Source organism: Odocoileus virginianus, chromosome 6 (assembly GCF_023699985.2).
Source record: "Odocoileus virginianus isolate 20LAN1187 ecotype Illinois chromosome 6, Ovbor_1.2, whole genome shotgun sequence".
NCBI classification, from domain to species: domain Eukaryota; kingdom Metazoa; phylum Chordata; class Mammalia; order Artiodactyla; family Cervidae; genus Odocoileus; species Odocoileus virginianus.
This window is the reverse complement of record NC_069679.1, coordinates 58,190,391-58,218,122: the sequence shown is the minus strand read 5'-3', so window position 1 is coordinate 58,218,122 and position 27,732 is coordinate 58,190,391. Positions and strand designations below refer to the sequence as shown.

General features: G+C 38.5%; 1 protein-coding gene and 1 pseudogene across 2 annotated transcripts in view; both read left to right on the top strand.

The window, feature by feature from the left end:
- Positions 1 to 27,732, top strand: part of ARMH4 (armadillo like helical domain containing 4) — a 134,564-nt gene that overhangs the window by 19,052 nt on the left and 87,780 nt on the right. The gene's annotated exons all lie outside the window — the stretch shown is intronic.
- On the top strand, positions 17,394 to 18,169 carry LOC110126516 (iron-sulfur cluster assembly enzyme ISCU pseudogene; annotated as a pseudogene).

Here is a 27,732-nt window from a genome sequence, read left to right as displayed (position 1 = left end):
CTCTCCACATTAAGATAAAAACTTGGAATGTAGACTCATATTAGCTGTCTGCCCTCCTTGATACCATCTGGAAAGACCAGGTTTCCCCAAATTAACCAGAGTTGCAGATGACAGCTTTCCCAGCAGGGCTCATTGAATCAGAGGAAAAAAATTGGATTTGTGAATAATCCATACTTGTGAAACTGCAATAATTTTCTAAATTTAGTTGATGATGGAAGTTGTATTGAGATGTGTGAGAATTTTCTTAACTTGCCTAAAATGTCCTGGAGTTTTAGTGCTTTTCTTCTACATGATTCAGTTTCAGCTTCTTTTTGAGAATATATTTTGTCAGTTTTGATCTAAGCTATGATCCTTGTCAAGGCTTTGAAAGACGTTTTTGGTTGAAAAATATTCTTTCTGCTACATTGTTTGGCTTAAGACAAGATTTTGAATGAGCACACCTTTTCTCCTAAGTAAAAGGGAATGCAGTTTTTGTATTTAATTAGTATGTGTTAATAATGCCATTAGTTTTATGCTGGTCTATCAAACCCTCTGAAAGCAGAAGTGACTATACTTATTTAAATTGATAAATCAATAGATGCCTAGAGGCCTCCATTTTCAATGCATGTTTTTCCACCTTGTCCAGGAATATAAGTGCAGCTTGAGGCTCTGCCTGGGTGAAGCATTTTAATTTTTCCATAGCAATGGACCCAGGGGAGGATAGTTTATTTTTACCTAGAACAGGATCATGTGAGGTAAAGTTGTCTACCTTTCAAATTTGAATCTCTGTGATGTGTTGATAAATGACAGACGATTCTCCAGTTTAAGGTGTGTGTTTATTTAATTATGTTATTAAACGCTCTCTATATACTTATCTGAATGCTTTCCTTCCCACGTGGGGACAAGAACACTTCTCCAGGGAATGGGGTATTTATCTCAGAGAGATACAACGAGAAACCTGCCCCTTTAGACACCAGACACCCAAGAGGCAAAAAATCCCAAAGAACGTCCTGAATGTTTACCCTTTAAGGGAGAGTCATGGCCCAGATGAACCCAAAAGTTGTTTCTGCTTGGTACCCCGGCTTGTCTTTTCCTTTATATCACTACAACATGATGACTAAGGGTGTCTGTCGTTTTCTAGGACCGCTGTAACACGGTACCTCAAACGGGGTGATTGAAACAATAGACATTGTTCTTTTGTGGCTTTGGAGCCTTGAAGCCTGAAATCAAGGTGTGGGCAGGGCTGTGCTCCCTCCAGAGCCTCTGGGTGGGGATCATCCTTGCCTCTTCCAGCTTCTGCCCCTTCAGGCATCCCTTGGCTTATGGCAGCAGGTCTACAGCTTCTGCCTCCTCCTTTACATCTCTCTCCTCTGTGTTTCTGGGGCCAAATTTCCCTTGTCTTAATAAGGACATCAGCCATTGGGTTAAGGCTCACCCTGCTAAGTACATCTTAACTTGATTATATCTGCTGGTACACTATTTGCAAATAAGATCATATTCGCAAGTGTTTGGATTAGGACTTAAACATATATTCGCACCGGTGGAGTAGAGGTGGGTGCACAATTCAACTTTTAATAGGAGGTCTGCTTCTGAGGAGTTTTCCAGTTGGCTCTGAAGGCAGAACACCCCCTTGAGAGGTATGCACTGGTAGAGTGGGAAAGTTTGGTGTGTTTTACATTTCTCAAGCATTGAAGAAAGCCTGCTTCTATAAGTGCATACTGCCCCGTGCCTATTTCAAATGAGTCTTTTACCTTGTCAGCAAAAATGCAGTTTGATTTTTGAAGGATAATGGTTTATCTTTACTTCTCTGTATTTTTTAAGGGAATAAATGCTTTCAGGATGATAAAAAGTGCATTATACTTATCTCAGGCATAATTCTACTAGGGCTGTATTCAGCATCTTTGGAATATAAACATGACAAAGTGTTGTCACTTTTAATTCAAAATTGGATAATAGCAAAGCTTCCCAGGTGGTGCTAGTGGTAAAGAATACTCTTGCTAATGCAGGAGACTTAAGAGAAGCAGATTCGATCCCTGGGTCAGGAAGATCCCCTGGAGGAGCGAATGACAACTAACTGTAGTATTCTTGCCTGGATAATCCCACAGACAGAGGAGCCTGGAGGGCTATAGTCCATAGGGTCGCAAAGAGTTGGACGTGACTGAAGCAACTCAGCATACACAGTGTATATACACACACACACACACACACACGTATACATATATATATATGCACATATATATACATAAACTAATTTTTGAACACGATCTGTGTTTAGGTTGATAGCATTTTTGAATATTAATATTCAAAAATATTAATATTTTTGAATATTAATGTCTTTCTCTGCTCCAAAATGGCAGCTTAAAATTTCTGATTGCTTATGAAAACCTACTTGGAATATTTTTATTTGGGTTAGCTGTTTTTAAAATATTTTGAGACTAGTATCAAATGAGGTAGAAATTTCAATATTTCTTACCAGAAGAAATTCTACTTTATTTATTTTAGAAATCCAACTGACGATATCTAAACAAATCAAAGTTGTTTATTGTTGTTCAGTCACTTAGCCGTGTCCTACTCTTTGCAACCCCATGAACTGCAGCATGCAGGCCTCCCTGTTTTTCACTGTGTCCCGGAGTTTGCTCAGACTCATGTCCATTGAGTCAATGATGCCATCCAACCGCCTCATCCTCTGTTGCCCCCTTCTCCTCCTGCCCTCAATTTTTCCTAGCATCAGGGTCTTTCCTAGCTGACAATGAGTCGGCTCTTTGCATCAGGTGACTGAAGTATTGGCGCTTCAGCTTCAGCATCAGTCCTTCCACTGAATATTCAGGGTTGATTTCCTTTAGGATTGACTGGTTTGATCTTCCTGCTATCCACGGGACTCTCAAGAATCTTCACCAACACCACAGTTCAAAAGCATCAATTCTTTGATGCTCAGCCTTCTTCCTGGTCCAACTCTCATAACTGTACATGACTACTGGATAACTTATTTTGGCCTTTCCTATATTTCCACAGAAGATGGAAATTCACCTGTGCTGTAAAACTGTAACAATAGTTCTGTAGGGTGGAAGATTGTGGCTTTAGTAGTTCGATACTGTTACTCATACCAGGTACTAGGTTTTAAGAACATGTGGGAAATAAGAGAACAAAAATGAAGGTTTCTCAGATGTTGTGATTAAGGTTTTGGTAGTCCTTCCTCACATCCCCAGCACTTCCTCCCATAATGTCTGGAAGCCAGTACCTGGGCTTTCCAGCTAGTGGGCAATGGGAACCTGCTTGGTGCTCCCAGTGGTGCTGACCAGACAGACTTGGGAACAGGGTAACTCTCCCAAGATGAGCCTGTTAGTTTATGGCTCTTCTGCAAAAGAAGAAACACCAGCGTCTTTGATCTAGAGGATGTGAATTCTTGATTTGACTGGTCCTATTTACTGTCTTTCTATAGTTATAATAGACTGAGTATTGGGACTGTAAAATCCTATGCCCTTATTCCAGACAGTTCCCATTTCCTTATCTGTTTCAACATGCCTGTTTATTACAGAGTTTATAGAACAAACTCATAGTAATTGACGTGCTGGGGAATTATTCCCCCTTTTGTATGTATGATGCATGTTATATGCAAACATGTGACGTGCTACTTTTAAAAATATATATGAAGAGGTTTTTAATTCTAGTTTCCAATAGGAAAACCATATTTAATTTTTTAATATCTTGATTAAAAAGTGAGACCAAATATATCATTTAACTCCAATTTTCTCTTTTCTGACAGCTTTTCCCTTGTTTTTTGAAGGTCATTTTGACTGCCCTTATATTTAGGTTTCGAAAGGTTGAATTTTTGACATCTTTTCCCAGCGAGGTAGCGCACATGGTGCAGAAGGCTGTCATTGCTCTGTCACTTGTTTGATCTATTTCAGTGACATTCCATTTTCCTCCCTTCATGAATAGTTGTGTGTGCACATCTGTGTGTGTGTGTGTTTAATTTCATGGGTGTTTTTTCCCACAGTCCTCTGAGAGCATTTCCTTCATATATGTATATATTTGTGACACCTCTTAATTTCCTCTGCTGAAGTGGTAGTGATATTATCTCTCCTTTCTTATCTGAAATTCTCAGTTATGCCTCTGTCCTAGGATTCTCTCTACAATAACATAGGAATTTCAGGAGAAAGTCATATTTGAAAAGCATGCCTTTGTTCAGATGATATATCTTTTGGCAGTGTGGGGGGCCTCATAATTGGTACTGAAATCAACATTCCTAGTTTTGTTCTTTTACTGGTAAATCAGAAATGAATGGGGAAATGCATTCTTTAAGTGGCATTGTGGAGAAGCCTCAGAGATATTTGTCTTTAATAGCTCCATTGAGGATTCTTAAGAGCTCATGTAACTTTTATGAGAGAAATGTTTGCTCTTCACCTACACTTTAACTCACAAAATCAATTTTTTTTGGTCTTCCCAGTATGCACTTCTTTTCAGAGAATATTTTCTTATTATTTTCTCAATCCTCAAATAACTTTTCAATTCAGAAGGTATCTAGAATGGATGAATGAGAAAGTCAAAGAGGAGTCAAAGATCTCATCTCAAGGCCACGTTTTGCTATGTGGGTATAATATTAAAGATCCAGGAGAGTCTTGTAAATTTGAACTGTTCACTGTTCCTTGTGATACTGTAGCAAGAGGTTAAGGAGGTTCATGCTGCTTTTCCCTCTGATCATGTTAAGAATGAGTACAAATTTTGGCTTTTCTTCTTGAAAATGCTTTGGATTTAATTTTGCCTCAGTAACACAGGCAGTTTCTGTCATTGATTCCTTGTTATGGTAAGTCACTTTGTCAGCTTGTCCTGAAAGCATCATGCATTCTCTGGCATTTATGCTAGGTCTCTGTTCTTAAGTACTGTGTGCTCTGTAAGCTAGTGCAGTAAATTACTCAGCACTCAGATCAGTCAACATATGTCTGCTCTTAATGTTCACATAGCCAGTGGTATTTCAGAAATAGTTAAAATCACAATATTATGATATATTACCATAAAACTTTGCTACAAATTCTGCTGTTGAAGAAAGATAGTTAATATTCACTCTTAAGTTTTTTGGTATGCTTTCTTATCATGGTGAATGGTGAAAAGTCGCTCAGTGGTGTCCGACTCTGCGACCCCGTGGACTGTAGCCTACCAGGCTCTTCCTCCATGGGATTTTCCAGGCAAGAATACTGGAGTGGGTTGCCATTTCCTTCCCCAGGAGATCTTCCCAATGCAGGGATTGAACCCGGTCTTCCGCATTGTATTTATTGATATAGTCCCAATTAAGTAAACATTGTTACAGAATTGATTCTTCCTATTTTTTTTGTATCTTTGTTGCTCAGCACCAGAAAGTTACACTGCTTGGTAAAACTCACTCTTCGACACTTACAAAATTTCAAATAATGGTTCATGATGACAAAAGGATTTAGCTTTGTTCATATTCAGAGGTTTTGTTTATTCATTCATTTTTGTGTATACTTAAGTATTTCATGATTCAGATAATAATAAGTAGATTTTGTATAAATTTTAGTAGAAGAGTTATGATAAATACATAAATAACAGATACACAAGGTAGAAGATGGGAAAAGATCACAGAAAAATCACAAGGGGCTTCTCTGGTGGTTCAGTGGCTAAGACTCTGCACTCCCAATGCAGGGGGCCCGGGTTTGACCACTGGTCAGAGAACTAGATCCTTCATGCAACTAGAGATCTCACATGATACAACGAACATGGAAAATCCTGCTTGCTGCAACTAAGGTCTGGTGCAACCAAATAAACAAACAAAAAGCAACCAAACAACAACAGCAACAAAACAATTATAGAGAAAGGACTGTGAAAGGTAGGAGAGAGAACTTAGCCCTAGCTTAGAGAAATACAAAATTGCTATTTATGCTTGGGAGTTGTGTGTGTATGTGTTTGTGTGTGTGTGTGTATGTATGTGCTTATCATTCTTTTGATATTTATAGAAAAGTAAGTGGTAGGAGATCCAAAAGTGTGGAAAACATTGTAAGAGGTGGTGAATTGTCCTTTATGTATCACACATGCCACACTACCATTCAATTATTTTATGGGTATATGATCAAGCATATTTCTATAACTTTAGCTTCCTGGTTAAATGAATTCTTTCTTTTTTATTCTCCCAGTTTTATTGGGATATAACTGATATACAGCACTGTGAAAATTTAAGGTGTACAGGGTGATGACTTGACTTAAATATACTGTGAAATGATTACCACAATAAATTTAGTGAACATCCACCATCTTATGTAGATACAAAATAAAAGAAAATGTTTTTATCCTTGTGATGAGAACTCTTGGGATTTACTGTTTTAAAAACTTTCATATATATCATGTACTAAGTTGCTTCAATCATGTCCACCTCTTTGTGATCCTATGTATTGTAGCGATCCAGGCTGTTTTGTCCGTGGGATTCTCCAGGCAAGAATACTGGAGTGGGTTGCCATTTCCTTCTCCACATATATACCATACAGCAGTGTTAATTATATTAATTATGTTGCACATTACCTCCCTAGTACTTACCTATCTATAACTGGAAGTTTGTATCTTTTATCAGCCTTCCTTCAGTTTTTCCTCCTCTTACCTCCTGCCTCTGATAACCACAAATCTGATTTCTTTTTCTATGAGTTTGTTTTTAAAGTATAATTGACTGACAACATTATGTTAGTTCCTGATGCACAACATAGCGATTTGATATTTTTATACATTTCAAAATCATCACCATGATAAGCCTAGTTATGTCACCATGCAAAAGATACTTTGTCATTATTGAGATGAATTATTTCTTAAGAATAGTTTTTAGAGGCAGCAATCAGGTGCTCAGCCTCAGGCTAACAAATACCTGATTTATAGGAAACAGTGCCAGGTCTGTCCTGAGTAGGTTGTTCTGAGTTCTAGGCAAAAGGATTGGTTTTGAGTGTTTCATCTGGGCTCATACTCCAGGGTTGACAATCCTGTGAGAAGTGGTCCACGCAGGGCTTTCCAGGTGTGGTGGTTTTTGCAGTTGTTGAAGCAAGCATGGTGTATCATGCCTGTAGCTTGGGATCCCAAACACAATGGGATGTGGAGATTTCAAAGACATTTTATATGTTTGCAGAAAATCAAGGTATTTTTAAAAGCATGATTTTTCAGTATGAGGCTAGATGTAACTATCATTTTTCTGGTATAATCATTGAGTACTTTATTGCAGCAGAGTACGAATAATTATGAACCTTAATAATGTGTAAAATAATGTGATTATATTACCAACTGCATTTATCAGGCTATGTTCATAACCATGACCCTGTTTTGGCATCAGACTACTTATTATCATTAAAATGAATACATATCCCCAAAGGAAAAGATGAGAAGGAAAATATAATGCATCAATTTGACTGGCCTTACAAGCTTTTAAAAATTGTTCACTCTTGGAAAAATATTAAATTTATCTTAAAACATTTACATTGATTCTGCCTACATTTACCTACTTTTTCTCTTTATAGCCATTCTTCCTTCTTTTAATTGTTTCACATCTCCAGACAAAACATTCTGTGGAAACTTTGTCTACAAAAATGATGTAAAGAGGGGCTTCCCTGTCAGTCCAGGGAGTGTGGTTTTGATCCTTCATTGGGGAACTAAGATCCTGCACAGTGCATGGTGTGGCCAAAACAAACACACACACCCACAAACAAAAAACACTTTTAAACAAAGAATCTTCATGGTTTTATCATGAGAAAGAGATTCTCCGGGTGGTCAGAGGTCCTCTCACTGCTCTCTCTGGATTTTCTTAAGTTATCTGTTTCACATGCTGTCTGCATCCTCTTTCCTGTTAATACTCCAGCTCGAGCATAGATGAAAACTCTCTCACTTGTTTCAGCTAAAATTAGTAGAAATTTAAAAAATACTTAGCTCAAACCTAAGGGAACACAAAGCAAATAAACCAGGAAAATAAAAGAAACAAAATGCATTAGTCTTAACAGGGTACAAATTTCTCTCTGATCTTACCTTAGCGAAGGAGCTTCCAGGGCTCCCAGCCCTTGACTCATTCCATGCTCCGAGAAGGCTTTTAATATTTGGTACCCAACGCTCTAGAACAGTTTTTCAGGCACCTTGCTACGCTTTCTGGCTTCGCATCTTTTGACTTGTTTCCTATTCAGAGGATAACTTCTCGTTCTCTCTTCTCCATCCCTGCCCCCATGTGGAAGAGCCAAGACAAAGATGCAGATTTCCTCAGAGCCCACCACTAAGTAGGGAATCCCCAGCCCTACTTAAATATTATCTGTCCTACTTTCCAAGATGAAGGAGACACCTTCTATCCCTAGGCAGTCGACAGCCAGACAACCATCATGATTGACACCATGTACATCCCACTCTTTAGAGGAAATCCTATCTCTGTTAAAAGCATGTCATGATTCGTGTCTGGGCAATATCACACTGTTGTCACTATACAAGAAATACACCTGTATAGGGTCATTCTGTCTCATCCTATAGCAAATAATATTCAGTACGATGCTGCTCCATAAACAGAGGGCCATGAAGTAAAAAGAAAACAGGAAGGAGAAACAGAACCTATTCAGCTTAAACTTATCTTTCTTTCTATTTTATATTGGAGTAGAGTTGATTTACATTGTTGTGTCAATTTCTGGTTTACAGCAAAGTCATGTAGTTATACATATTCATGTATCTATTCTTTTCTAGATTCTTTCTCATATAAGTTATTACAGAATATGGAGTAGAGTTCTCTGTGCTATATACAGTAGTTCCTTGTTGACTGTGTATTTTATAGATGGTAGTATGTATATATCAATTCCAATCTCCTCATTTATCTCTTCTTTCAACCTTTCCCCTTTGGTAACCATAAATTTGTTTTATAAGCCTGTGAGTCTGTTTCTGTTTGGAAAGTAGCTTCATTTGTAGCATTTTTTTAAGGTTCCATGTATAAGTGATAATATGATAATATGACATTTGTCTTTCTCTGACTTCCTTTAGCATGATAATCTCTAGGTCCATCCGTATTGCTGCAAATGGCATTATTTCATTCTTTTTTATGGCTGAGTAATATTCCATTGTATGTATGTACCACATCTTTTTTATCCATTCATCTGTTGATAGTCATTTAGGCTGCATCCATGTCTTGGCTATTGCACATAGTGCTGCAGTGAACTTTAGGATGCATGTATCTTTTTGAATTATGGTTTTCTCCTGATATGGGATTGCTGGATCATATGGTAGCTCTCTTTTTAGTTTTTTAAGAAACCTCCATATTGTTTTCCATAGTGGCCTCATCAACTTAATTTCCCACCAACAGGGTTACCTTTTCTTCACATCCTCTCCAGTATTGTTTGTAGACTTTTTGATGATGGCTATTCTGGCCAGTGTGAGATGACGTGTCATTGTACTTTTGATTTGCATTTCTCTAATAATTAGTGATGTTGAGCAACTCTTCATGTGCTTTTTGGTCATCTGCATGTTTCTTCTTTATGAAACTTCTTAGACCACACAGCCTGCATTGAAGAATAATACAGATTAGTAAAAAATTAACTCTGATTATGGTCTCAAATGAACATACCTGAGTTTAAGTTTTAGTTTCATCATGAATAAGTATCATGATCTTGATCAAATTATTTAATTTATTTAGACTTCAGTTTTTCTATCTGTGTAAAGCAGAGATTTTGGTGTTCCTGTCTCTTATTTTGAGATTAAAATGAGAACTTGTATGTAGTAAATACATATGTGACAGAGTAAATGCTTAATAAATATGAACATTTTATATCATTTATCAATTAAAATTATATAGTGATCATGTAATATTATCTATTAATTATTATAATGAAATATTCATATCCTCTGTATGCAACCAATAGGTTAGAGGCCAGGCAGGTAGTATAAGTGAACAAAGAGGAAGGTGCCTAGGACAGTAGAGAGTGGTGAATGTGTTCTAGTAGAGAGCACATTCCTCTGCTAGGTGCTTCCTCTGATCTAGGTGGATTCTGCTTGTAATTGTTGCCAGAAGAGATTGTAAGTTTGGTGATGCCAGATCTCAGATATTTTCCAAGATAAGCTGAAAATTCCAATTTTGTACGAAATATTCTGATTTCTTTTAAGTGCTGGAAATCAGCTCAGGTATTTACTTATCCTATTTCATTTTTTATTGGTATGCACACCCAAAGTGAATCTCTCTTCCCAGCCATTTATCACCAGTTTGTGCTCTTAACTTAATTCTCCAAACCTCTTTAAGGGCAGGGTCAGAAGTTTCTGCCTTGTGTCCACAATGGCTGTAGGTACCTGGTGCTGGGTAAGTGATAATCGGCAATGGAGTGTATGGTTTTAGGACCATTATCTTGTTTAATTAATGTGCTTTCTACTTGACTTACTCTGTTGGTGGTGGTGGTTTTAAATTCAGTGCTTATTTTGTATCTGAAGTTGAGCATTTTCTATGTGAACAAAGCAGTGACTCCCAACTACCTTCTGTTGGAAATCTAGTAGGAATTTGCTTAGATTTGTTGCATTCCATTGTGGGGTTGAACATTATTTCATTTTCTTCTTATTGGTATCTGTAGTGATACCTGGACTCAGGTAAGGGGAACTCAATATAAATGATTCTTTTTTAAAATAAATAGTTAATTATTTTGGCCGAGTTGGGGTCTTTGTGTAACGGCTTCTCGTGGAACATGGGCTTTTCTTGTTGCAGCGTGCAGGCTCTAAAGTGCACCGGTGCAGTAGTTGTGGTGCGCTGGCTCTCTAGTCGTGGCATGAGGGCTTAGTTGCCCCGCGGCATGTGGGATCTTAGTTCCCTGACCAGGAATCGAGCCTGCATTCCCTGCATTGCAAGGCAGATTCTTAACTGGACCTGAACCACCAGGGAAGCCCCTTAGATGATTCTTTAAGACCTCTTTCAGAAGCCAGTGTGGAAGGGAGGGAAAAAACGGCAAGGGGAGAGGAGGGAGATCCTGATCTAGAAAAGTGAAGTGAAAGTCGCTCAGGCGTGTGTCCGACTCTGCCACCCCATGGACTGTAGCCTGCCAGGCTCCTCTGCCCATGGGCTTCTCCAGGCAAAAATATTGGAGTAGGTTACCATGCCCTCCTCCAGGGGATCTTCCCCACCCAAGGATTGAACCCAGGTCTCCTGCTTCACAGGTGAATTCTTTACTGTCTGAACCTAGAAATGTTATTGAAGTTAATTTGTACAAAGATCATTTCCCCTCGTGGGCCACTCTCATTTGCCACGTGGGGGTGACAAAAGCATGTAGATGGATTTTCCTTAAAAAGTTGATATCATATTCATTTGAAGTGTATGCATAATATAAATTAATAAAAATTATAATGTAGTCCTATGAAGGTGTTATTTTGAAGAGGAAGATAATGAATTAAGAGTTCTTTTCAATTTTTTTCAATCGCTATATGTTGAGAGCTTATTTTGTGCAAGGCACAGTGCTTGATCCTGTGGCTAGGGCACAAAGAGGAGTAAGACAGAATCTCTGGTTTCAAGAAGATAACTATGCACAGGTATGATAAAACAAACACATTTCCACTAATTAATTTGTAAACCTCATTTTGAATTAGTTGAGTCATGTTTTCAAGTTTGAAGGGGAAATCTACTTTCAGGGATATTTTTGCAAAATTAATAATCAGCATAACCAACCCATGATTTATCTTTTGAGTGTATGTGGATTATTATTTATTTATTTATTTTTTCATTTATTTTTATTAGTTGGAGGCTAATTACTTCACAGCATTTGTGGATTATTATTTAAAAAATGTTTTTTTATTTAAAAAAATTTTTGGTGGCACTAGGTCTTCGTTGTTGTGTGCGGGCTTTCTCTAGTTGCAGAGAGCAGGAGCTACTCTTTGCAGTGCACGGGCTTCTCATTGCAGTGGTTTCTTCTTGAAGTCAGGCTCTAGGGGCATGGGGCTTCTAGGGGCTTCAGTAGTTGCAGCATGTGGACTTAGTAATTGTGGCTTGCTGGCTCTAGGGTGTGCAGACTTAAGTAGTTGTGGCACGGGGACTCGTTAGTTGTGGCTTGTGAGCCCTAGACTGTGCAGGCTTCAGTAGTTGCAGCACATGGGCTCAGAAGTTGTGACACATGGGCTTGGTTGCTCTGCCACATGTGGAATCCTCCTGGACCAGGGTTCAAACCCATGTCAGCTACATTGGCAGGTGGATTCCCATCCCTGTGCCAAGTTCCTATGTGGATTATTATGCATAAGTTTTGTATATGTTTGCTTAAAGGAAATATTTCTTTACTAAATTACTGCGGAGAAAGGTTTTATTCTGGATGGCTCAGAGTTTATAGATACAATAATATTAAAGCTTTTCTGTTTCTCTTTACAACACCCTTGATAAATAGAACAATATTGCTGTAGTCTCACTTTCCAAAGGGAAATACATAAAAGTCTGTCATCTGAATCCAAAGCGAGTTGTTTAATGAATAGAAGCTAGATTTAAGAACTTACACAACTTGTTTCAGTGCTCTATTAAGATAACTCAATTTAATTAGGGGCAGGATTTATACAAGATAATAGAGAACACCAATTATATGGGGTCAAGGCTGAAAAGGGTTTATGTACTGACCAGTAAATTGTGAGGTTAATTATGTAGACTGATCTTTTGAGCTTGCTAACCAGATATAGCAGATGACATCATCAAGAGCAGAATCCTCTAAAGAAAGTAATGTTAAATTAAATAAGAAAATATTTAAACATCTTTATGAAATATGGATTGAATCCAAAATATCTATCAAGGGGATATTTGAAGTGCACAAATTATCTTGTCTCAAACAAGATATAAGATATAAAAGATATAAAATTTTTTCATGTATTTACCTTTTAAATATTGTGAAAGTTAGAATGAAGGAAATTACTAATGACTATGTTCACTATTACAGAGTTAATGGAAAGTTTGAACTTTAGTAAAATGTTTTCAAGAAATTTGTATAGATTAATATGGGAGGTTTAAAAAAATCACTGTGAGGGGATTTTAAAAGAAGGAATTAAAGCAGTTAACAGAAACATTTAAAGCAGAATGTTTAATAAGCAATAACATTTGAGATTTTATCTAATTTAAAAATGCACTGCAGGGAGGTGGGAGGGGGTACCGGGATGGGGAATACATGTAAATCCATGGCTAATTCATTTCAATGTATGACAAAAACCACTGCAATGTTGTAAAGTAATTAGCCTCCAACTAATAAAAATAAATGGAAAAAAAAATGCACTGCAAATTACAGATGCTTTTATGAGTGAAATCTGAAATTTGAAAATGGTGTTTGAAAAGCCAATAAACTCTCATTTAACTTACTAGACTTACTTTAAATGTAGATTAAATGGATACTTTTGGAAACTTACTGTTTGGATTTCAGTTTCTGATGAAGACTCTGACAGACCCAGCCATAGCAAAATGACTAGGTCTTGCATAAACACACACTTTAGTACATTAATGACATTGCAGTCAGAAAAAAATCTTCAAGGATTGTACTTTTTAGCTCAATCCATCCCAAAGTGAGCTGAAACCTAGCAAGTGAACTGTAAGGAGTAAGCAAATCAGAAAGGGAAAGGAACTCTAGGACAACAGTAATACCAGGAGTCAACATCTGGACTTGTAGCAGGAAGAGGAACCCAGGCTGAAATTCCCACGTTAAGGCTCTCTTTAAGAGAGGAATAAAACAGTTCCAGGTTTGTGTCATAACCTGAATCCCTACAGAAGCAGAGGTAAATCTTCACTGGAGAAGAGCATGCCCAGTTGAAGTGTATTGTTTACCCACAGATTAAAATCAAGCAAATGTAGTCTTATAATAAAAGATCAATAAACTGTCAAGGAAAAAAACAGCCATGACTGAGAGTCAGCAGAAAAGTCAAATAATTGATTGACCCACTCCTTATCCAGGACCTTACGTACTAAAATGATCAGAATAGAGTATGAAACAACCATGTATAGAAAAATTAAAAGAAAGAAAAGATGAAATCACAAAAATTGTCGATAATAAGAGACTGACAAAAATGACCCAGCAGATTTTTTTTTTTTAAAGAACAAATAAAGCATTTAGGAATAAAAATAAAATTGTTAGGGGAAAACTCTTGATAATTAAATGGTTAAATATGCAATAAGAGAGTTAGTGAATAGGAAAATCAGTTTGAAGACATTACAAACAGTGTAGTACCAAGAGACAGCAAATGAGACGAGGGAAAAGCCCAGAAAAAGTGGGACACATAGAGGAACAAATTCAAATATGTCAATAATGACAATAAATACAAGGGAACTAAATATGGTGTTAGCTGTGGGATTTTTATAAATTAAATGTCTTTTATCAGGTTGAGAAAGTTTCTGCCTTTCCCTAGTTTACTGAGACTTCTGTTTTTGGCCATTAATGGATATTGAATTTTATCAAGTGCTTTTTCTGAATCTGTGTTTCTGTACCTATTGAGATGATGATACGGTTTTTCTGTTAATATGCTGAGTTATACTGATTGATTTTTGAATGCTAAGACATCTTTGTATTTTGGGGATAAGTCCAACTGTATCATTCTTTTAATGCATTGGTTTCAATGTGCTTAAGTTTTCTAACAAAATAGAATTTAAGACAAAATGCATGACATAAAAAAATACTGTACCAAACTATTAGAGAATATACAATACCTTAAAGCACATGGTAAATATTTACAAAAACTGATCATGTGCTAGACCATAAAGCCATCTTGACAAATTTCAATAATTGATACCATGCAGGCCAATTCTCTGATGTCTGCTCAATTTAAATTGTCCCATACCTTTGAAAATTAAAAAAAATACTTCTAAATAATTTATGTATCATTATAGTATAAGATAAGAGTAATTAAAAGTGAATCCTAGTGAAGTATTATTTCAAAACTTGTAAGATGAAGATAAATGGATATTTAAAGGGAAATAGCCTTTATGGAGTAGGAAATGGCAACCCACTCCAGTATTCTTTTTTTAAAAAAATCTGTTTATTTATTTGGCTGCCCTGAGTCTTAGTTGTGGAATGTGTACTCTTAATCGAGGCATGTGGGATCTAGTTCCCTGGCCAGGGATTGAACACAGGCCCCTTGCAGTGTCTTTGCCACTGGACCACCAGGGAAGTCCCTCACTCCAGTATTCTTGCCTGGAGAAGCCCATGGACAGAGGAGCCTGGAAGGCTACAGATCATGGGGTCGCAAAGAGTCAGACACAACTGAAATGATTTCTCATAGCACATTTAGCCTTGAAAGCTTCTATTAGAAAAGAAGAAAGTCTGAGAATTAATGTCCCAGGCAGCCTCCACCTTAAACTATAAAGACAAAAGAACCCCAAAGAAAATAGAAGGAATGAAGTAATAAAAATAAGATTTATTTTACTTTTCCATTTCACTGATCCATGACAGCTTGACTAAGATTTTGTAAAATTTGTATGGAAGAACAAAGGGTTCAGGAGATAATTGCCAGTCAGTGCACTGCTAAAGAAAAGGATTAGAGGAGAGGCACACTTGCTCTATTGGATATTAGAACTTATAAAACTCTTACTATATCTTTATATATTTAGGCAGTATGGTCATGGACAAGGATAATTAATATAACTAGTGGAACAGAATAGAGAGCCTTGAAACAGACACACTCCTATAGGGGTTCTTGATGTAGGAGAGAGAAGGTTTTACAGATCAGTGGGGAAAGCATTTTTTTTTTCCCCATAAAAGTTCTGGGACAATTGGTTGTCCATATAGAAAAAATTAAATCAGAGTGAATATAACCTGCTATACAGAAACTGTTCCATATGGTCCAAAACTGATGTGAAACATGAAGTCAAAAACTTGAGAAAAATTATAGAATATTTCACTTCAGTAATGATACAGAAGGATTTTTTAAAGTCATGCACAAAAATTGCTCACCATGAGGAAAAATGTTGTTAAATTCAGCTGAAACTGAAAACTTTTATAAGAAGTTAACTAGAAGGGCAGTGAACGTACAACTTCTAAAACTGGGGAAGGATGAGAATTCCCTGGTGGTCCAGTGGTTAAGGCACTTGTCTTTCACTGCTGTGGGTATGGGTTCAGTCTCTGGTGGGGGACCTAAGATCCCACAAACCACGTGGCCAAAACAAAAAACTAGGGTAGGTATTTGTAATACATATAATTTTGTAATACATATAACTGATAAAGGATTGTGTCTAGAATAGTGAGAACTCCAAAAAATCAATAGGGAAATGACAGACAACCCAAAAGAAGGAGCACATGTGATTAGGCTGAGATACACAAACTTATGATAAAATACAACCTAAGAAATAATTTAATTAAAAAAATGCAGATTACCTCTACAGTGACATACCAATTTATACACACTGGATTTAAAAAAAAAGTGTGACAATAACAAAGGTTGGTGAGGATGTGGAGCTAAGGAAATATATCTAGACATTATTTAGAATGTTGAACACTTCTATTCCTTTGACCAAGCACATCTACTTTTAGGAACATGCCCTAAGGAAACCTTTGAATAGATCTATTAGAGATCACATATGAATGTTCATAACAGTACCATACATAACAGCAAAAAACTGGCAACAACTAAATAACTCAAAAGTTTATTCACATAAGGCTAAATAAATAGTGCTAAGTCGCTTCAGTCGTGTACAACTCTCTGCGACCCTATGGACAATAGCCCATCAGGCTCCTTTGTCCATGGGATTCTCTAGGCAAGAATACTGGAGTGGGTTGCCATTTCCTTCTCCAATAAATAGTGACATGCTTGCAAAATGGAATACTGTAAATCAGTGAAATTTACAAACTGGTATTTTGTTAGATGTGTGAAACTTAAAATCATAATTTTGAATGGAAAAAGAGATCCTGAAATAAAACATTCAGTAATTTTTTTCTCCATTACATGCTTCTTGTTATTTTTCCAAAACATTTAAAAAAAATTGAAGTATAGTTGATTTACAGTGTTTCAGGTGTACGGCAAAGTAATTCATCATTCAGTAATTTTTTATGACATTCAGGGGGAGTAGGTGGTTAAGATGATAGAGGAATATGCAAATAGATGCCACAGTATTAGTAATATTCCAGTTTTTTTTTTTTTAGCTGAATGTGAGTACTCTGGGATTTATTTCATTATTGAGCTTAATGAAATAAGCTTAATAATAAGCTTAATAAAAAATATGATCTATATTCTCTTGTATATATCTAATATTACATGATAAAAATGTGAAAACAGTTGGCAGAAATGCTTAGGTTTTAAGAAATGTAATGAAATTCTATAAAGTCTAAGTCAGCTTAACATTGGGAGCTGCTGAATTTTGTGGTCATTATTTCAGTAATTTCTGGGGTTCTTCAACCCCTTCCAATCCCAGGGAGCCATCTGCTGGAGAATTGCTTCAACTCCTTAAAACAAGATTCGTTTTCTTTTCTGGCTCTTAAAGTTTTGCACCCAATTTGATGCCCAAATTAAAAATAATTTGGAGGCAGGCGCGAGCCCGCAAGACGGCAGCGGCTGGGGCGGGCCGGCTGGGGCGGGCGGCGTCGGCCCTGTTGCCCCGGGTCCCGCGCCTGCCCACCCGGGAGCTGTCAGCTCTCGCTCGGCTCTCTCGCAAGAAGGTTGTTGATCTTTATGAAAATCTCTGAAACGTGGGGTCCCTTGACAGGACATCTAAAAATGTTGGGGCTGGATTGGTGGGGGCTTCAGCGTGTGGTGATGTCAAGAAATTACAGATTGAAGTGGATGAAAAGGGGAAGATCGTGGACGCCAGGTTTACAACATCTGGCCGTGGTTCTGCCATTGCCTCCAGCTCATTAGCCAGCGAATGGGTAAAGAGGAAGACGCTGGAGGAAGCCTTGACCATCAAAAACACAGATCTTGCCAAGGAGCCGTGCCTCCTACCTGTGACACTGCACTGCTCCATGCCGGCTGAAGATGCCATCAAGCCCGCCCTGGCTGATTACAGACTGAAAACAGAACCCGAAACAGAAGAGGCCGAGAAGAAATGAGCCCCTGGTGATGCCTCGCAGGTCCCACAGGCTGCCCGCCCCCCAGCCGTGCAGGCACATAGGTGTTCAGAAGCCCTCCCACTACAGTAAATGCACTCTGATACCCGTGCACGTGCTGCTCACGTTGTGACTGGAACTCAAGCAAAATACACAGCCTAGGTGTTCCGAACCCTGAGGTTTCTTGCAGCTCACTTTGCTTGCCTTAACCTTGCGTGTGTCTATTTCAATTTGTATGTATGACCCCAAAACTGAAATCAATAGTGAAGTCTCTATTGATCTGGGTAGTTGTGAAGTGCGCAATATCTAATTTTACCTGAATCTTTTGGGGGAAGATTACCAGTAGAACGCTTTGGTAAGATTATTTGGTAGGACCAAATAATAAGTATTGTACAAGTATTTATGTACAAGTATTATACATAAAACAGATTTTGCATCTATATAATAAAGGAATGTTGTAAGACAAAATAAATAAATAAATTGGAAGATAAAAAGAAAATGGAAAATTAAAGCAGTACCACCCTAAGTGCTTTAGTTGCTCTTTATGTGTGGAAACCATTCTGCTTTTGATTATATTGTATAGTGGCTTTTGATTATAATGTATAGGGGCTCCCAGGAAAACACATGCCAACAAACATTTCTTCTTTTAAAAGCACTGGGATCTGTCAGAGCCATTCCTTTTATAGGGGAAATGAGAGAAAGATTCATATATGCTTAGTTTCTACCCAGAGAATTCACCCTGTTTCTTTTCATTGTATCCTTCATCTTCACATGCCCTAATTTATGTGGCTTAGTTTTGAGTTTAAACTTTGTAAAGAGAAAAAGAAGTTTGACTCTTAAACAAGGATTCAAATTAATCACTGCTGTTCCAAAGAGTGTTAGTCACTCACTTGTTTCTGACTCTTTGCAACGCCATGGATTGTAACCCACCAGGCTTCTCTGCCCATGAAATTCTCCAGGCAAGAATACTGGAGTGGGTAGCCATTCCCTTCTCCAGGGGATCTTCCCAACTTTGGCTGCCAGATGTGAGGAGCCAACTTGTTGGAAAAGACCCTGATTCTGGGAAAGATTGAAGGCAAAAGGAGAAAAGGATGGCAGAAGATGAGATGGTTAGATAACATCTAACCATGAACATGAATTTGAGCAGACTCTGGGAGATAATGAAGAACAGGGAAGCCTGGTGTGTTGCAGTCCATGGGGTTGCAAAGAGTTGGATGTGACTTAGCAATTGAAAAATAAACAACAACAATTCCAAAGAGAAAGTTCAGGCAGGTGCCTATTCTTACTGTAAGTCAAGGATAGCCAGGTCATGTTGGGGAACAAGTGTTACTGGTGAGGTTCTTCCTACTCCTATTATTGGGATGACAAATTCTCACCCAAAGGTTCCCCTTGGACTCATCAGTAATACTCTGGAAATGCTAGCTATGTCTCTATCTTCTGGAGCTCTAAAATTGTCTAAACTGTGATACAAATGGAATGAGAGAACTGGAGCGTCTTTGGTGGGAACTGCTTATTAAATGGCAACTGGACCTTGCAGTAGCATCAGATTACTCAGGCCAGGACCACAGGAGAAACTTTCTCCAATATCTTCTATTGGTTTTGTTGGGGGAATCATGGCCCTGGCCCTGAAAGGAATGAAAACTTTTAGTTTTGGTAACCAGAGGTAGAAATATTTGCAATAAATACAGAAAAGAGGCCTGACCTAGAGAGTCAAAAATTTGGGGTTTCACAAACTCGTTTGAGGCTCTGCTGTGATATTTGAACACCCCAAGGCAGTATATCACCAGTAAAGTAGATTGTAAGTAATACAGAACTTATAAAACTTGCTCTGCTTAGTCAAGTATGTCCATTTGGAGGATAATCCCTGCACAGGCTTCTCACTACAGTGGCTCCTCTTGTTGGAGAGCATGGGCTCTAGGGCTCGCAGACTTCAGAACTTGTGGCCCCTGGACTCTAGAGCACAGTAGTGTGGCTCACAGGCTTAGCTGCTCCATGGAATGTGGGATCTTCCTAGATGAGGGATCGAACCTGCATCTCCTATACTGGCAGGCGGATTCTTTACCAGTGAGACACTAGGGAAGCCCTGAGCAGTGCTTCTTTCTACAGATTCTTTTTCTTTTTTTTGTGTGTTTTTGGTGCTACCTTTAGATAGAATAATTGTGCGTGTGTGTTTATGTTGATCCACATGCTGCTTTGGGATTCAGATAAATGAAAATAAAATTTGGGGTTTATTTTAACAAAATTACAGAATCCAGAAAGCATTACCCTGTAGCCATTAACATATAACCTGTTAGTGTTATTTGAATGAGTTCTTCATTTAGTTTTAGTTCTTTAAATCAGAGGTTTTGTTATTGTTTCTGGCACAGTTTGCTGAATGCTTATTTCATTTTGTTGTCCTTTGTTTTCAGAAGTGTTCATGACATCATTATTTCTCTTGGGTGCATCTGTTGAAAGACTGACTAAATACAGATGAGTTTTTCTTCAGTTTTTATGAGCGAAAGATGAATGCATACAACTCTGGGTTATTTTGTATCTGTCCATTTGGTGTTTTGCCTTTGTGCTTATTGCAGGATTACTGGGAGGAATGTGTTACCCATTGCTTATTAAATGCTACTTTGTGTTTCCTTAGATCCAGCCAGTTGTTAAAAACATAGATCTAGTTCACTGACTATGCATTCACCCATCCATCCATCCATTCAACAAATATTGAGTCGTGACTTTTGCCAGGCACTGGGTTAGTCATTGGTGATACAACAGAGGACAAGATTATCCTTCCTTTATTCAACAGTTTCCCACCTTTTTGGGTCAAGGTGCTATAAAATACATTATTTTGCTAATATTAGAAAGGTGATCATACCTTTTTGTTACTGATCTGTAATAGTAGTCAATGTTCCACTGGAAATTGTGGCAGGGTACAGATTGTATACTACTAAAGATGTTTAACAGCTACAGAATGATTGTAACCTTCTAAAAATAAGAAAATTCCCTGGCAGAAATCGATAACAAGAGAATAAGGCTAGACTGAAGGAGAACTCATACTGTTCATATGGTTCACGGGGTTCTCAAGGCAAGAATATTGAAGTGGTTTGCCATTCCCTTCTCCAGTGGAGATCCAGTCCATCCTAAAGGAAATCAGTCCTGAATATTCATTGGATGGACTGATGTTGAAGCTGAAACTCCAATACTTAGGCCACCTGATGCAAAAAACTGACTCATTTGAAAAGACCCTGATGCTGGGAGGTGTTGGGGGCAGGAGGAGAAGGGGACGACAGAGGATGAGATGGTGGGGTGACATCACCGACTCGATGGACATGAGTTTGAGTAAACTCTGGGAGTTGGTGATGGACAAGGAGGCCTGGTGTGCTGCAGTCCAGGGATCGCAGACACAACTGAGCAACTGAACTGAACTGAACTGAACTGAAGGAGAACTCTCACTCCTGTAAGGCTTGTATTCCTCTTCTTTTCTCTACAGTCTCTGACACTTCCTTCTATCGCTATGTCCTCAGATATACTCAGGTATTAAAAGTGAAACCTTATAAGCTTCTTTGTGTTGAAGGGCAGGGTTGGTGGTAAAAGAAGACTTTTCTCTTTCATCCCACACATCAATCAGGGCCCTTCCTTTTCTGATGGTGTGAAAATTGTATACTACTCAATCTAGTGTTTCTGAAGAAAGGTGCTCCTCGGTTTTATCATCTGACTTGGAGTTAGATGTCTCATGTCAGTCATTTCAGGTGAGGGAGAAGAAGGAAGACTTTATCATGGTGGGTGAGTATGGGAGAGATCGAGATACCTTGACCTAAGCAAGGTCCTCTAAATTGCGTTGGGAAGGCAGCAACCGTGGCCTAGATTTGCATAGATGCAGCTTTCTTCTCAGGATACAAAAGGATGGAGGAAGATGACTTTTGAGGTTCCTTTCATTATTTTTATAGCTCTGTGTTCCTCCTCCCACAGCTTTATTGATGTATAATTGACAAACTGTAGGATATTTAATGTATACATCATGGTGATTTGATATACACATACATTGTGAAAGAATTTCCACCATCAGATTAATTAACACATTCATCATCTCATATATTTACCATTTTAATTTTTGATGAGAACATTTTAAGTTCTCTTCTCATAACAAATTTCAGTTGTACATTATGTTATTATCAGCTATAGTGACAATATTATACATTAGGTCCTCAAACTTGATTCATCTTATAACTGAAAGTTTGTATCCTTTTACCAATTCTTCCTATTTTTACCTCCATTCATAGACCCTGGCAATCACTTTTCTATTCTTTGTTTCTATGAACTAGACTTTTAATTCCATATATAAGTGATACCATGTAGTATTTGTCTTTCTCTGACTTATTTCACTGAGCATAATGTCCTCCAGGTTTATCCATGTTGCAAGTAACAGGATTTCTTTTATTTTTTTTGAAGGCTTAAATAATATTCTATATATATATATACACACACACATATATATATGTATATATACACACACGCATACCTACAGGTATAATATAAATTGCATAGTATGAATAATATTCCATATATATATAAATATTTATAAATATGTACTACATCTTTATCCATTCATCCATTGACTGACACTTAGGTTGTTTCCATACTGTAGCTATTGTAGATAATGCTGCTGTGAACTTGGGAAGTGCAGAGATTGCTTTGGGTTGAAGGTTTCACTTCCTTTGGATATATACCCAGAAGTGGGATTGCTTTTGTGTGAAAGTGAAAGTGTTAGTCACTCAGTTGTGTCTGACTCTTTGTGACCCTGTGCACTGTAGCCCACCAGGCTCCTCTGTCCATGGAATTCTCCAGGCAAGAATACTCAAGCGGGTAGCCATTCCCTTCTCTGGGGGATCTTCGCTACCCAGGGGTTGAACTCGGGTCTCTCACATTGTAGGCAGATTCTTTATCATCTGAGTCACCAGGGAAGCCCCTTGGATCATATAGTTAGCTATTGTTTAGATAACGAATGAAAATCTACTGTATAGCAGAGAACTCTACACCTAACTCTATACCTAAATGGGAAGGAAATCCATAAAAGAGGAGATATATGTATGGGCTTAATAACCCAGATCTGAAGTTATTGATATTTCTCCTGGCAATCTTGATTCCAGCTTGTGCTTCATCCAGCCCAGCATTTCTCATGATGTACTCTGCATAGAAGTTAAATGAACATGGTGACAGTATACAGCCTTGAGATACTCCTTTTCCTATTTGGAACCAGTCTGTTGTTCCATGTCCAGTTCTAACTGTTGCTTCCTGACCTGCATACAGATTTCTCAGGAGGCAGGTCAGGTGGTCTGGTATTCCTGTCTCTTTAAAAATTTCCCACAGTTTGTTGTGATCCGCACGGTCAAGGGCTTTGGCATAGTCAATAAAGCAGAAATAGATGTTTTTCTGGAATTCTCTTGCTTTTTCTATGACCCAGTGAATATTGGCAATTTGATCTCTGGTTCCTCTGCCTTTTCTAAATCCAGCTTGAACACCTGGAAGTTCATGGTTCATGTACTGTCGAAGCCTGGCCTGGAGAATTTTGAGCATTACTTTACTAGCCTGTGAGATGAGTGCAATTGTGCAGTAGTTTGAGCATTCTTTGGCATTGCCTTTCTTTGGGATTGGAATGAAAACTGACCTTTTCCAGTCCTGTGGCCACTGCTAAGTTTTCCCAATTGGCTGGCATATTGAGTACAGCACTTTCACAGCTTCATCTTTTAGGATTTGAAATAGCTCAACTGGAATTCCATCACCTCCACTAGCTTTCTTTGTAGTGATGCTTCCTAAGGCCCACTTGACTTCACATTCCAGGATGTCTGGCTCTAGGTGAGTGATCACACCATTGTGATTATCTGGGTCATGAAGATCTTTTTTTGTATAGTTCTTCTGTGTATTCTTTCCACCTCTTTTTAATATCTTCTGCTTCTGTTAGGTCCATACCATTTCTGTCCTTTATTGTGCCCATCTTTGCATGAAATGTTCCCTTGGTATCTCTAATTTTCTTGAAGAGATCTCTAGTCTTTCCTATTCTATTGTTTTCCTCTATTTCGTTGCATTGATCACTGAGGAAGGCTTTCTTATCTCTCCTTGCTATTCTTTGGAACTCTGCATTCAAATGGGTATGTCTTTCCATTTCTCCTTTGCCTTTAACTTCTCTTCTTTTCACAGGTATTTGTAAGGCCTCCTCAGACAGTTGTTTTGCCTTTTTGCATTTCTTTTTCTTGGGGATGGTCTTGATCCCTGCCTCCTGTCCAATATCATGAACCTCTGTGCATAGTTTTTCATGCACTCTATCTATCAGATCTAATCCCCTGAATCTATTTGTCACTTCCACTGTATAATTATAAGGGATTTGATTTAGGTCATACCTGAATGGTTTAATGGTTTCCCTTTCCATAACCTGCATCCCTATGCAGATGACACCCTTATGGCAGAAAGTTAAGAAAAGCTAAAGAGCCTCTTGATAAAACTGAAAGAGGAGACTGAAAAACTTGGCTTAAAACTCAACATTCAGAAAACTAAGATCATGGCATCTGGTCCCATCACTTCATGGCAAATAGGTGGGGAAGCATTGGAAACAGTGTCAGGCTTTATTTTTTTGGTCTCCAAAATAACTGCAGACGGTGACTGCAGCCATGAAATTAAAAGACGCTTACTCCTTGGGAGGAAAGTTATGACCAACTTAGACAGCATATTAAAAAGCAGAGACATTACTTTGCCAACAAAGGTCCATCTAGTCAAAGCTATGGTTTTTCCAGTAGTCATGTATGGATGTGAGAGTTGGATTATAAAGAAATCTGAGTGCCGAATAATTGATGCTTTTGAAGTGTGGTGTTGGAGAAAACTCTTAAGAGTCCCTTGGACTGCAAGGAGATCCAACCAGTCCATCCTAAGGAAATTTGTCCTGTATATCCATTGGAAGGACTGATGTTGAAGCTGAAACTCCAATACTTTGGCCACCTGATGCAAAGAACTGACTCATTGGAAAAGATCCTTATGCTGGGAAAGATTGAAGACGGGAGGAGAAGAGGATGACAGAGGATGAGATGGTTGGATAGCATCACTGACTCAATGGACATGAGTCTGAGTAAACTCCGGGAGTTGGTAATGAACAGGGAGGCCTGGTGTGTGCAGTCCATGGGGTCACAAATAATTGGACACAACTGAACAACTGAACTGAACTGAACTAAATGACCCATATAGCCGTGGTGGTGTGGTCACTCACCTAGAATCAGAAATCCTGGAGCCTGAAGTCAAGTGGGCCTTAGGAAACATTACTATGAACAAAGCTAGTAGAGGTGATGGAATTCCAGCTGAGCTATTTCAAATGCTAAAAGATGATGCTGTTAAAGTGGTACACTCAATATGCCAGCAAACTCAGCAGTTGACTGGTAAAGGTCAGTTTTCATTGCAGCCTCGAAGAAGGGCAATGCCAAAGAATGTTCAAATGCAATTGTACTCATTTCACATGCTAGCAAGGTAATGTTCAAAATCCTTCAAGCTAGGCTTCTACAGTCTGTGAACCAAGAACTTTCAGATATACAAACTGGATTTAGAAAAGGCAGAGGAACCAGAGATCAAATTGCCAACATCCATTGGATCATAGAAAAAGCAAGAGAACTCCAGAAAAAATCTACTTCTACTTCATTGGCTATCCTAAAGCTTTTGACTGTGTGGATCACAACAAACTGTGGAAAATTCTCAAAGAGGTGGTAATACCAGACCATTTTACCTGCCTCCTGAGAAACTTGTATGCAGGCCAAGAAGCAACAGTTAGAACTGGATATGGAACAATGGACCGGTTCAAAATTGGGAAAGGAATTCGTCAGAGCTGTATATTGTCACCCTGCTTATTTAAGTTATATGCAGAGTACATCATGGGCTAGATGAAGCACAAGCTGGAATCAAGATTGCCAGGAGAAATATCAGTAACCTCAGATATGCAGATGACACCACTCTAATGGCAGAGAACAAAGAGGAACTAGAGAACCTCTTGATGAAACTGAAAGAGTGAAATAGTTGGCTTAAAACTCAACATTCAAAAAACAAAGATCATGACATCCAGTCCCATCACTTCATTGCAAATAGATGGGGAAACAATGGAAACGGTGACAGACTTCAGTTTCTTGGGCTCTAAAATCACTGCAGTATTTGCAGCCATGAAATGAAAAGACGCTTGCTCTTTGGAGGAAAAGCTACGACAAACCTAGACAGTATATTTAAAAGCAGAGACATCACTTTGCAGATAAAAGTCCTTGTAGTCAACGCTATGGTTTTTCCAGTAGTCATGTACGTATGTGATAGTTAGACCATAAAAAAGGCTGAGGGCTGAAGAATTGATGCTTTTAAATTGTGGTGCTGGAGAAGACTTTTGAAAGTCCTTTGTGAGCACGGAGATCAAACCAGTCAATCCTAGAGGAAATGAACCCTGAATATTCATTGGAAGGACTGATGCTGAAGCTGAAGCTCCAATAGTCTGGCCACCTGATGCAAAGAGCCGACTCATTGGAAAAGACCCTGATGCTGGGAAAGATTGAAGGCAGGAGGAGAAGGGGATGACAGAGGATGAGATGGTTGTATGGCGTCACCAACTCAGTGGACATGAGTTTGAGTAAAGCCTGGGTGATAGTGAAGGACAGGGAAGCCTCGTGTAAAGCGTTCCATGGGCTCACAAAGAGTTGGACATGATTGAGCAACTGAACAACATGGGCTTCCCAGGTGGCTCAAGTGGTCAAGAACTTGCTTGACAATGGAGGAGACATAAGAGATGTAGATTTGATCCCTGGATTGGGAAGATCCCCTGGAGATGGGCATGGCAATCCACTCCTGTTTTCTTGCCTGGAGAATTTTCTACAGACACAGGGTCTTAACAGGCTACAGTCCATAGGGTCGCAGAGACTGAAGCGACTTAGTACGCATGCATGTATATGTATGGCTGAGTCACTTGGTTATACAGCAGGAACTGACATAGCAGTGTGGAGGAACTATACTCCAATTTAAAAATAATAATGATAAAATAAAAAAGAGCTAAGCAGCTCTGGTTAGCTGACTATTTTTAAATTAGAGTATAGCTACTTTGCACTGCTATGTCAGTTCCTTCTGTATAGCAAAGTGAATCAGCCATGTGTATACCTTTATCTTGTCTTTTTTGGATTTCCTTTCCATTTACGTCAACACAGAGCCCTGGGAGAGTTCTCTGTGCTATATAGTAGGTTTTCTTTAGTTATCTCTTTTATACATTGTGGTGTATATATGCTGTCTTCCATGGTGGCTTAGATGGTAAAGAACCTGCCAGCAATGCTGGAGACCCGGGTTCGATCCCTGGGTTGGGAAGATCCCCTGGAGAAGGGAATGGCAACCCTCTCCAGTATTCTTGCCTGAGAAATCCCATAGACAGAGGAACCTAGTGGGCCACATTACATGGGGTCACAAAGAGTTGGAGACGACTGTGTGACTAACACTCCACACTTCTATAGTGGGTGTGTGTGTTAGTTTCTGTCCCCCAGTTCTGTCCACCCACCCCTTTCTACTTGGTATTGTGTCCTCTCTGTTTGTATCTCTGTTTCTGCTTTGCAAATAATACCATCTGTACCATTTTTCTAGATTCCACATATATGCATTAATATACGGTATCTGTTTTAGCTCTGTATTTTAAAGAGGAGGAGCTAACTGAACACATTTAGGACCAAGTATAAGTTATCCTTGGTGGTTCGTGGTGGTCAGAGGACAGTGGTTCAGTGATAAAAGCTGGAAATCGAGGGCTCAGAGCTCTGGCTTCGCCTTT